Here is a 13,508-nt window from a genome sequence, read left to right as displayed (position 1 = left end):
AATAAAATAAATTATTAAACATAGTGGCTTCTGCAAACAAATTATGCAAGACCTTTTCAGAACAAACTTTAGTTTTGTTAGATTCTTTTGCAATACATTTAAACTGAAGTGAATGTTAGTGGATTTACATTATAGTTTAAAAATTTGGGTCAATAATTTTTTTTTTTGCCTTTTTTTTTCTGTGACAGAAATTAATCAAAAATCAAATGTGCCCACAAAGACTTACATTATTACAAAAAAAAAAAAAAAACTAAAATAAATGTTCTTTTGAACTGCATGTATATGTCAGAGAATGATTTGGAAAACATGATCACGGTTTCCATAAAAATACAGCACAACTGTTTTCAACCAAAATGTTTCTTGAGCAACAAATGGCTGCTGACAATTCAGCTTTGAAACAGGATACATTTTAAGATATATTAAAACAGAAAACAGTTTATTAAACAGCATTTATATTCTAATAATACTAGTATTTTAAATTGTAATGATAGTTCACAATGTTACAGTTTTTTTTACAAGTGATTTTTTTGACTTGAAACAGCAAATTAGGTGTAGAATTTTTGGCACAGCCCAAGCAGATAATTTTTTTCCACCTTAATTAACAAAAACAAAACAAAAAAACAACAACCTTACCATCTCAAGTGCTTTATGTTTTCATATTGAATCTGAATAGTTAAATCACAGGATTACCTGAGGATTTGATCCTCCAGTCCAGACTTGGTAACAGTGAAGATGATGATGGTCACTTTGATGCACACCTGACATAGAAAATAAGTCACAAAACAATTATGGATGTATAACTTAAAGGGGACAAAACATAACTACATATCTAGTAGCACCAACTTTAATGGAAAGCAAGCTACTGTACACAAATAGCTTCTAAATGTTCATCACCTTGTCATCATTTAGATATTAATGACACAATGATGACAACTCAAAGAAAGGCAGGAAAAAAAGATATGACCCCTAGTTCTAAATAGCACAAACATGTATTCTTTAGGGGCATATAAATAATGATTGGCGTTATCTGCAAAACATATCCCCAAAGAGATGCGGCTCTCTTTCCTCTCTAAAAATCCTCTAGAGGCACACTTTGTGCTTTGATTGGCCCTATGTGCTTCGTACTTGCTGTCTGTCTGTGAGAATGTTCCTTTAGTCCAGACAGGTCTGTCAGCACAGCTCATCTCCCTTAATAAAAGCTGAAATGACAGGTCTGTCCTGTCTCTAATGCTGGAGCTTACAACGGCACGTCCCCATCTGACAGGCAACCGTATCTGTCTCCGTGCTCTCCGCCTACTGCAAGCACCGTTGCCCGTGGCCCTGTCTGTTATGATTGCGAGGGCATTGTCTCTTGGCAGGTGGGCGCTGATCTGCATCCACCCCAGAATTTTGCAGCGAGAAATGGTATGGCATGGAGCCAGCGAGGGATTAGTGTGCAAGGTGGTGCCACAACAGATATGTGAAGGCCTAGTGCCAGCCGTGTCCACTTTGCTATAGTGCCAAATCTAGTTGACCTTAAACAGGTGTCAACCTTGACCCCAGAATGCTTTCTAAAATCCCCGCTGCCATTTTGAGAGAATGAATTAAACATAGAGCTGCTAATGAAACATTGACTGTAATTACATGTAACAAAGACTGTGGGGAATGAAGAATGATTCTCTTTTTACTGGTGGTGACAGAGAAATGTTGCATAAAACAAATACTCATATTTTAAATGAAATCAAAACAAAAAAATTAATTTTCACCTCAGGGAGGTAGTGGGGATTGGCCATTTTGGTCATGTAGAAACAGAGTTTTTTTTATAGGCAATGTCAGAATCTCCCAGACGAATCAATATTCTTCCACCTGACACAAATGTCTGCTTCAGAAAAATGGGCTCCAGAGCAGGGTCCAGAGTTTCTTTTAGCTGTATACACACAAATAATGTGAATGAAATGCATGATTTGCAGATATGATAAATATTCAGCATTCAGTTTCATTTTTATGTTAGATCTCTTGGTATGATACAGATGCAATCTCTGTTCTTACAACTGATCTAAAAATAGATGCTGGGGGAAAACTATACGCCTCAGTTGTCAGCAGTGAAAACAAACATGACTAAAACTAGATTAATCAGAAAATCACATCTGGCAAGTGTCAGAATTAATAAACTCACCTCAGAATCATTCAAGACCAAATTAAACCATTCAAAGCCAATCAGATATCAGTTATCAGCTCCTCACAACTATAAATATTTAAATTCTTATTTAAGCAATGCATTTGTATTTACATCAGTCTAAAAAGAGTCCAAAGGACACCTTCTCCTGCCCAGCATGCTACCATTAACCTGTGTACAAAAGAAGCCAGGCACCACTACATACGAAGTCTTTAGACCATTCTTTGTCTCTTTAGACCGTATCCAGTGATTTGCCTATATACAAAATGTGAAAGGCTGCACTGCGTGTGGTGTAACCATCAATTAAAAAGCAATAGCATATTTTCTTTCTACTTGATTACATGTCAGAGTACATACTGTGCTTTTTAAGTGTTTTACTAATGTCATGATTAATTAATTAATTAATTAATACCATTAGGTGTTCAACCTTTCTTTTCTTTTTTTTTGGCCACATGCTTTTCTTTTCTTCATTATGATGGTTGCATGCCCCAAAATGTTAATTATCAAAATAAAATATCAAAATGAAAACTAGAAATGAATTACATGCTCATTCTAGAAGACCTGTTCAATTCTTGTATTTATTAATTTCATTGTTTATGTATTTTAACATATGTATTGTTAATGTAAATAAATTAACACATAATTAAAATTAAAAAATAAGCTATTAATGTAATTCGTTTATTAGATAGTGTCACATCATTGACGATAAGATAAAGATAATGACAATTCTTTACATTATATTTTCTCTTTTAAAATAATCCTGTGTGCATGAGTATACTGTATGTATGTGTGTATGTGTGACAGTGATAGACATGGAGAAAAAGACTAAAGCAAAATGTCTTTATCAGATGTAAAGTATGTGACAGACATCCCTTTGTAAATAATCTGGGATCAGATTCTGCTGAAATGGAATATTGTACTATATAGAAGTGTGCTGTTTGTGAGTGTGTGTGTGTGTGTGTGTGTGTGTGTGTGTGTGTGTGTGTGTGTGTGTGTGTGTGTGTGTGTGTGAGATGCGTATTTGGAATCTAAGCATCAATGCCACTAAGTAAAGTAGATATGAGTTGAGTGTAGAGTGTTTGTGTCATGGTATGTGTGTGTATGTAAATGTGTGACAGACTGATGTTTGAATGTCTGTTTCAGTCTCTCCAGAAGACAGAAGTCTCCCTAGAGAGACAGCCAGATGGAGAGAGAGTAAAGCACAAATGACAAGAAAGAGCGGAGGAAAAAAGGAAAACGGCAGGCAAACATGCTGAAACCGGACGACAGTAATGAAAACGGAGAGGCTGGAATGGGAGAAAGATATTTGTATGGTAATGCAGGGAGGCTGGTTGTTTTCCTGTTTGGGTTGCGAAGGCTGTTCTTCGTACCATTTTGACAACATCTCTAACCAACTGAACAACACTCCGCTATTAAAGAAGCCCTTCACCTGACACATTCATTGTGTCCTGATGACACAGAGGCTATAAAATGCAAAACACGAATTCATAAAGAATAGATCTACTGTATCTCTTTTTTAAATAAATGAAAGGATGTATTAAACTACATTACATTAAAATGTCTACATTAAGCATTGAGAGTGCTTGAGGGAAGTGCCTCCACCTGAGCCGGTCATAAGACTGTGGTAGCATTGCTTTGGCTGCAGTAGCTGGGCTGTCATAAATGTTGATGCCACCGTCAAGTTTGCATGTGGTAAGCTATAATGATCATCTTGAAACAGTGTGGGGCAGCTGCCAAAAAAAAAAAAAAACATATTAGTTTCCTTTCAACCTGAAAATAAGCTGCTTTTGAATGAACTGATCCAACTTAACCCTTTCATGGAGAAATTAATTAGTTTTAATGGTTATGTGAGGTGGGCAGGAAACGCTATTTATTGCTATTTAAAAGACTATAAATTTAATTATTAAATTAGAATTTGTTCTTGTGGCTTGCCTTGCTAAGGCACTGGAAAACAGCATTAATAGAAGGTTTGGAAATGTTAGAGGTCACCTGATCTTGAGGGTCAATCATGAGTGGCCAACGGCGTCCCCGCAACACAAGCATTCGATTCTCTGTGGAGACATTATCCCGCGGATATCATTCCACTGTCGGATCTCGTAGAGATCTCCTAGAATGCTGATAAGACTGAAGTTGTCACTGATTGGGATCCTCAACTTTTGACAGTGTGTGATCCAGTGATCTATAAGCTACAGGACACTAAATCATTAAACATATGCACGATTCCCAGAAACAAGTGTTAGTGTTTGTAAGGTGAAGGGGAGCTCTGTTTTGATGTGTCACAGTTTGGTAAGGTGGGCGTTTGACATAGGTCATGAGAAAGAGAATATGACAGGCTTGACTTTAAAGAAATGCCACATAATGTAATATACTCAGTGGCATTTTATAATTAGGGTACGTTATGAAGTGAAAAAAGATGTGTGATCTAATAATGCCCTACCAATTGCCTGTAATGGGAGGTGAATGCTTCATAATAAGCAACACATGCTGCAGCGATGAACACATCTCCAATGACATTGTGGATATCCTGCTCAAAGAAAGTAATGCTTTCCTTCCATTGCACCTGCTCGTCTCCCAGAGTAGATGTTAACTTTCTCGACCGACCCAGACGTGCTTCGGTTAGAACCCTGGATTTAGCTACAACCCACAAACAAACATGCATAAACATGCACAGATTCATATACGCATCCTGTGTGGCACTTTAAAAATACTTCACTATATAGAAGTATAAAAAATGTGTCTATAATTGTACCATGTGTTTTTAAAAACAAGAGTGTATCTTATGTTAACAGTCCCTTATAAAACCTCTGCACTCGTCTAGGCTTCAACTAGACGTTTTGACAACTAGTTGACATGAAAATATGCAGTTTTGTATATACTTAAAAACAACAAAAATATGTATAGAAATTCACACATACACATAAAATTCCACAATTACTAAACCCACACTGTATACAGAACACTGCAGGGAAGTTAGCGTCACATAAAAACCCTATAGAATTTTTCCATTGGGCTTTTCATTGGATTATTGTAGAAACCGTGAACAACTAAAGTTTATGATTCTTTCAAGGTTTATTCGTGATGATTATCTTCACAAATGATCACAACTTTCAAAATGTAGGCTTTAAAAGAACTATACCACAGTTGCATGACTTCAGCGTCCCTATCACTAAGCTTCTGACAACTCTTACAGTCTTCCACATTTTCTCTCAAAGTTTGAGGAAGAATAGTCTGCAAGAGCATGATTATAAGCACAACGAATCTGTAAAAGTGGACTAGTTAGCAGATCATTTTTTTCCTGTTCAGTGTGAAATTTAAAGTCCCCCTGGCAATCTCTGCAGTCCCATTTAGCCAGTTGTTAGAAACGATAAGTAAAACCTTTAAAAAGTCATGAAAGTCATTTTCATGTAGAATAAAATGTGAAAACATCTTCAGCTTGTTTTAATGACATTTAAACATAAACAAATTTAAAAACCCCATTGGTTTTGGCCTGCAAAAATACATCATCCCTGAAGCACTCTTATTTTGTTTTAAATGTAAATCTAATTGACTCCACTTTGTACAGTAATCCACAAAATAGCATTCTTCAATCTTCTACTCTATTCCATTATCCATTTTTTAAATCCCTTTATTTGGCCCCAACACAATTTCTTGCTTTCTGTTATTGTAGTATTATCATTTAGTGCCCTCAGTAACACATTTCATTAAATTCAATAAGTTATATCTCTCTCTTCATCTCTCTCTTTCTCTCTCTCACCCAGCATGTCTTTCTCAGCCACACTGGACTCTCTGCTCCTGCAAAACTTTGATTTGGTTCTCCACCTCTTGTAGTTTCTTCTGTTTTTCTTTCAGGGTGGACATGGTTGCATCCAACTCGGCCTGATATAAACAAATCAGATTAATGCTAACAGCAAACAATGCACAGTTACACATTCATAATGCAATATAAATTATCCATATATCATGTCATTGATATCATATCATATCATTACAACACCTCCACATCCTCTTCACCATCCCCTTAATTACATTATTAGATTTAACACCAGCAGGATGAGTACACAGCTGGAACTATAAACAAAGGCGATTAGAATAACAGATGATTTAACACAGGTGATTTCAGTCACACCAAAACAAATCACATGAAATTAATTCATAAATATTTAACACCCGAAAAGGGTGTCTAATTATGTATTGGAGTTAATATGTTAAAATCATATAAAATGTTATTATAGAGCAATTAAAAGTCTCTAATTTTAAACAACATATGAACTGCACACTGTAATCTTAGTATTACAAGTCATTGTGTTAAAGTCAATATGAAATGCCATTCACAACACATTTCAATCTGTAATGTTAAATGTTTCACAGTGAAACTGGATGTTTAATGCAAAAATACCATAAAATATCAATATAAAATTAAATTGAAGGGTAAAAATATGGATGAATTCATGTTGAGTTTAGACTCCACTAATCTTTTCTTAGATACAGCACAGGTTTAATATCACAAGCAAATTGAACAATTAAAAGGATAAATCATGTTGAGTTTAGACTCCACTAATCTGTTTCTTAGATACAGCACAGGTTTAATATCACAAGCAAATTGAACAATTAAAAGGATAAAAGAAATGCAGAGAGAGAGGCGGAGGTGGAAAGACAGGAACACAGATTGTTCAGTCTGTGTTTTGACATTTAAAAACACCCATTAAATTGCTGTCTTATAAAGTTAATAATAAGTAGCTCTGCTGCAGATGATGATGATGATGCTGAAAGTAAGGAGATGACGAAGAAGGGTGAGATTGATGACTGAGTGAAAAGAGCACAGATGCGCACAGTCAGAGTATCTGATGTTAATATGCAGCACATCACACTGTAGTGGGTCTCAGAGCCAGAGGGGGTTTATGATGTGGGAGAATGTTTTTCTGCAGCTAGATTAGACACCTAAAAAGATGTAATACTAAAACTTCATCAACCTGCTTTGAAATCACATCTGTGCCATTGTAAATGTAAATGTCAAAAAACAATAATTTCTGCTAATTTAGATTTCATTAGATAATTCTTATCTATTATCTATCACATGCTCGATGCGATGGCAGCGCAGTGCTTTTTTCTCTGCAAGCCTGGCAGGCATGAGCAGGACAGGTGTCTCATCATAGCCGTATCATCCTGGATTAAATGTGATTCTGCACAGTCCCCCTGGAGCAACATAGGGTTAAATGTGCATGCAGTCATTTTTTCACCATTAAAAAGTTTTACTGTTCTATGGCATAAAGCTATATTATGAAAACATTAATATAATATAATAACCACTCACATGGCAGGCTGTATATAAATGAAAAAATTAATATACAATTTAAAATATAATAAAGCTATATTATATAATATAAACAAAATAATATAATATAATATAATATAATATAATATAATATAATATAATATAATATAATATAATAGGATTTTGCTCTGCAGACAATATTTCATGAAAACAACCAAAAAAACCCAAAAAAATCACAATCAATCGAAGACAAAGCATAGGTGCAAAAAAGCCCTTCTGGGTTTTAGGACTCCTTCCTGCAGCACTTTATGCAAAACAATATAATATAATATAAAGATGGAAATCACTTGTTGTTGAGCAGGATGCACACCGCCTCCATCGCAGTCATGACAAGGTCTGGTTGTTTGGTGAAGACACGGATCTCTGATATGTCAGCTTTATTCAGGGCATTCAGGGCCTTGTTGGCACTGTTGAGTGCAGGCAGAGCCTCATCTAAATCACACTGTGCATCATCTGCAATGGCTTGAGTCTCATCTGCCTTTACCTTAGCTAAAGCTTCATCCTCTTTCACAACCTTATGCACCTACAGGCAAATGTTCATGGTTAGAAGATGTGTTTCTTCAAAGTATTATTGATCACATAACAAAAAAAATATATGTTTAAATTTTTTTTGGATACCAAAAAGTACACATAACAACAACAGTAGACAATAATAAAAAAAATAAAATTAGAAAATCAGGAGTTCCTATGAAAACAGAAGAGGAATGGTCGAATTATGAGTAATACACACACATGGTCAGCGTTCTCTTGTTCCACAGCGAGTTTCTCCAGGAGGGCATTGACATCGATCGACTTCTGTTCAAGCACGGGATCAAGAGCAGAGAGGTCTTGCTTCATCTTATCAGCTAGTTCATTTGTCTCTAGCAGTTTAGTAAGACCATTTTTCACGCAATCTCGAGCCTATGCAGACAAACACATTACATTTCACACATACAAATCTAGCTCAAATGGGTCCTTTACTTTAATATATCATCCAGTTGACACATAGAGTCCTCAATCTTAAGAAATGGTGTAACAACATAATTTATGCATCTTGCATCACTCATTCAGTCTCCTCACCGCCTGCAGCTGCTGTCTCTTTTCTCCCAGCATGCTCAGGTACAGGTTAATGAGCTCAAAATAGGAGGTGGGCGTGGTGTAATAGTGTCTGTGCAGTTCGGAGTAAAAACATTCTGGCATGTCAGTCACACTAACATGGATCTCCACACACATCTCAGAAAAACACTGCTTCATCTCCTCACTACCAAAGTCCACATTCTGGGACACAGAAAGCAGTGCTTCACGGGGCCACTGAAAAATAAACTTAATGACTGCCACGAAACAAATTTACAAACAAAAATATTATTAAATTTGAAAAGATATTTAAAAAAAAATGACAGACTTTTCATTTTTGGGTGCACTACTCCTTTAAATGTTAATTTCCCTTTTCCATCTTGTGTAATGTATTGGTTTCCACAAACTGAATGCAGAAACAGTATGCAGATTGCACTGAAGACATTATAATAGACTATTCTTTCATTTCATTCTGCAAGAACCATAGTGGTCACCTTGAACTATGTGAGGTGAGTGTGAGTTTGTGTTTTTGTGAGTGTGTATACAAGTAAACAAACACACGCTGATGAAAACAAATAAGCAAATAAAAGCAGAGTGAACAAACATACGGGCTCGCCGTGTAACACTAATGAGCAGCTGCAGTTGACCAGCACAGAGCCATTCATCACACCAACAAACACAACACAACAAATAAAATCAAACCACACACACACACTTTAGAGTAATTAACAGAACACCCCTCTCAACCAAACAGGTCAGTGAACATGCGTCTCATTAGATAAGAGAACAAAACAGAAGAATGGCAGTACATTTCTGGCAACATTGTTGACTTGACTGGACAGACATTACTGGAAGAGAACTGAACTGAGCTGGACAATGACATCACTGAATCAACAATCAACTGACTTTCACTGATAAAATATCTGTTTTCTACTGTCCTCTTCCATTACCAGCACACGCTTTTCCTGTTTAACATTGTAAAGCAGCTTTGACACAATCAGTATTTTATAAAGCGCTATATGAAAAAAGGGAGACTTGACTTAAAGAGAGACTGAATGATAGAGGCACAGTGTCTGTATGTGTGTGAAGACCTGAAGCCCCTTCTCTTTCTTAGAACCAGTTTGCATCACTGCCTCCGAGTAATTTTATAGAGAAGTGCCATTTGTGTCCATAACATCTGATGAAAATCATAAAAAATCTGATATTAAGTGTTCTAAAATGGATTATGTTAAATTATAAACTTATTAATATATATGTAGAATAAAATTCAAAAGAACTGAAATAGTATTTAAATAGCAATAGTACATACCTCTATTAAAACCACAATCACATACAATATGTATATATAATATGTGATTGTGGTGTATTTTACTTATGCCTATTGCTTTTATAAAAAACTATTTTCGTTTCTACTTCAAAAAAAGTTTAATAAAATGTGTTTGCTGTTTCTTTGTGAAATAACTGTGAAATTTAATTACAAAAGTTGTGAAAGTTTAAAAATTTAAGTTTTTTTTATAATATGTATTTGTTTGCCATTCACTAAATATTTATTTTAAATGTAAACATTGCTGATAAATTTGCTGAAAATATGTATTTGTTTTGCCATTCACTGTAGATCATTATTTTATTCATTTTTTTTACATAATTATTTTTAATTTTTTTATTATTATTACAATTTTTCAGCATATGCGAATTGTGATATCCCCATTGCACCACTTATTTACATAGTAACACCACTTTCATTTAAAAAGGTATAATGAAGAGAAGTGACCATTTACATCAGGTGTTTCTACTCTATTTTCATGCATAAAACTTCATATGGAGTTACTCTATATTAGCACTCTTGGAACGTCGCTCAACCAATCAGATTCAAGGAACAGACTATTGCATAATCTCTTTTATTAAGTTAGCTCTAGATAGCACAATGCATATTAGCATTCTTTGGCCGTTCCCTCTCTCTTTCTCTCTCAGGGCCTGAACCAACACCAGTCAAAAATCATGTCCTTAGAAATAAGCAAATCAGCTACTGACATGTACCCTGTTCCCAACCATGAATACTGTGAAAACAGAGAACTGAAGTGATGGACTGTTAGGGGTGAGTGAAGGCGAAATGCATAAGTAGTCTTTTTAAAGTACATACATGAGCAAGAATGAGAGTTGCTCCTTATCATCATGGTATACTGCTGCCAGTCTGGCATAAGTGGCTCTTTAATATGTAAATTAGGGGCTGGGGTAGCAATTTCTCTTATCAAAGTCCCATGCCATTACTGGACAGATTGGTCCTGGAGAATGTGCTCATATTCCTAATGTAGAACAAAACTAGACAGGTCACTTGAAGACTCATTTGTATATTTTCCTGCAACACAATTATTCGGTGTGTGACAGACATAGTGTGATAGATATACAGAGACAGTTTAAAAATTGTTTGAAAAGTTGTTGAGGAGATAGACTAGCATTCAAAAATTTGGGGGGCAGTAAGGATGCATTGGTGAAAAATTGGCTAAAAATAATGCTAGGATGCCTCCAGGTTTCGTTGAATTTCTATTTTCTTTCATGTTACTTAAAGGGGAATTCACTAAGAATTAACTGCACCCACTGACAGTGTTGTTTGCATATGCTATCCATTGTTTTAGCATCAAATTCACTAAACAAGTTAAGCAAACAAGCCAAAAAACGATTGCTGAATGCTACTTGCATGACACAACTGCATTGTAAAAACAACCGCTTAAAACTCTGCCTACCACCTGTTTTCTGTAAATAGCACTGATTTTTGCAAATGATGCAAAACAATGATTTAAATATGTGCTGTGCCTGTGCATATTTAAATTAAGTCATTGTTATTCTTTTTAGTGCACACGTTTCCTCTATATGAAAATGATTTCATAGAGAGGAAATGTGTGCGCTAACAAGAATAACAATGACTTAATTTAAATATGCATAGTGAAGCACTATTTCACTGCACGGATAAGTTTGGTTGCGGGTGGTACTGTATGTGAAAAGAACGCAGGGGTTTGCAGGCGCAGCAGTTTATGTGTTTAATGAATTCACTGCTCATTGATTTTGATTTGAAAATGTTCTGTCTGAAAGTAATAGGGAGTTTTAAAAGAGAGGAGGTGGATTCTGACCTGTATAAACGGTGCAGCAGTTTACTAGCGAGGAACATGCGAGGGAACATGCGGCACAATGTGCAGCATCTCATGCACATGAGAGATAAAGAACTGGAAGACCTGAAGACACAAAGACAAAAACAAAGATAGAGCAGCTGAGGATGTATAGTGATGTTCTGCACTTGATTAGATGCCTTGGTTATGGTCATGTTGCGAGATCAGGGGGTTTTTGGTTCTATCATGTACCTCATACCTGTTTCCCTCAGAGATGCTTGGGGCTAACAGCAGCCAGCACCTGTTTTAGTTCATCCTTTTCAAAGAGGTTTGGTACTTCACCAGAGTTCAGCATGTTATTAATGTCCTCCAGGAACTCTTCCACCACAATCTAAAACAGATGAGAAAAGCAAATTGCATGGTCAAACAACATCACTGTCATTGATCATGTTATGTTATTGATATCATGTTAATACTACTACTGGTTGAAAGGTGGTGGAACTGCACCTTAATGCTGGTCGCCACCTGTCAAAAAATAGAATAAAAAAGAATAGGATAATGCAGTTTGTAGCTACTACTGCTGCACAAAATCATGTCAGAGAAAATGACAGACGAAAGCGAGACACCACCCGCTCTAAAAAAATCAGCAATGTGGGAGTTTTTTGGGAAAATGATGGAGTGTTAAACACCCCAGTCCACAGGAAGTAGTAATCCACCGCAAGTTCTTTTTGTACGCTTCTCCCACAGCAATCATAACAAGAGCTCTATCCACTGGCCAAAAGAAGGGAAAACACAAAATAAACAAAGTTTAAAATTATTTTGATTGATAGCATGATTTATTTATTTATTTTTAAACATTTTATGCAGATATCACATGATTTATTTATTAATTTTAAAAAATTTTACCCATAAAAAACATGTAGTGAAAATAATTATTTTGCCCATGATAATTGTGTAGTGAAAATCTAATATTGTGTATATATATTTATTTATAATGTATATATTGTGTATATATATTTTCCGTACATGCTTTTATGACATATGGGAGAATAAATTATTTTGTTTAAAAAAAAAAAAATCCTTTTTGTGTTAACTGTTCTTTTCATATGTTAAATCCAGAATAAACACACACACTCGTGGGTATTTCAGGTATAGAATTTAAACTGAAAGGTCAAAAACCCTCTAAGGGCAAGTTTGAAAAGCAATGCTTCAACAGTGAGTGACTATCTATCGAAAACACTGAAGAGAATTTACTCTCTTCATATGCAAACACTCAAATAAATGACATTTAACACAGCCTATTCAATTAAACACTCTGGTTCCCATTAGTAATTAGCCTTACAGATGGGCACACAAATGCTCACCTCACATCACCTATCTCTTGGCTATAGCACCAGCTTGCATCTGTCTCGTTAAGAACTGTTCATGTAATAATTTAGGGGGTCATTACTGCTACGGAGCCTGTATGCTGAATCACAAAACTGGAGCAGTCTCTGCTTTCAAGAGACAGTACTGGCAGAGGGAGTCAAAACATAAATGACATAATGTCCAACACACATACCACACAAAACATATAAAAACCCACTTCAACAACCACAATATACAAATAACATAAAATCAAACTTGTGATTTGGTTACAGGAGGCTTTCGGAGAGGTGTGTTATTGGGTTAGACTAGGGTAAACATTCCATATTACAAAACCTTAGTTTAAGTCACATCATTAAAAAAATCAAAATATTAAAAAGAACAATGTAAACTGGCATTGAATTGACATTGAAGACATAAAGACAATGGCTGTTGTCCTTGCTGAAAGGACAGAATGGAGCAGAAATGTCATGGATACTGATGCTACTGTGTGACACAATAC

General features: G+C 35.5%; 1 pseudogene; it reads right to left on the bottom strand.

The window, feature by feature from the left end:
* Window positions 1–13,508, bottom strand: part of LOC109108358 — a 43,372-nt pseudogene that overhangs the window by 10,145 nt on the left and 19,719 nt on the right.

This window comes from Cyprinus carpio, chromosome A1 (genome assembly GCF_018340385.1).
Source record: "Cyprinus carpio isolate SPL01 chromosome A1, ASM1834038v1, whole genome shotgun sequence".
In the NCBI taxonomy this organism is placed as follows: domain Eukaryota; kingdom Metazoa; phylum Chordata; class Actinopteri; order Cypriniformes; family Cyprinidae; genus Cyprinus; species Cyprinus carpio.
The sequence above is the reverse complement of the archived record's forward strand: the minus strand, read 5'-3'. Positions and strand labels throughout refer to the sequence as shown.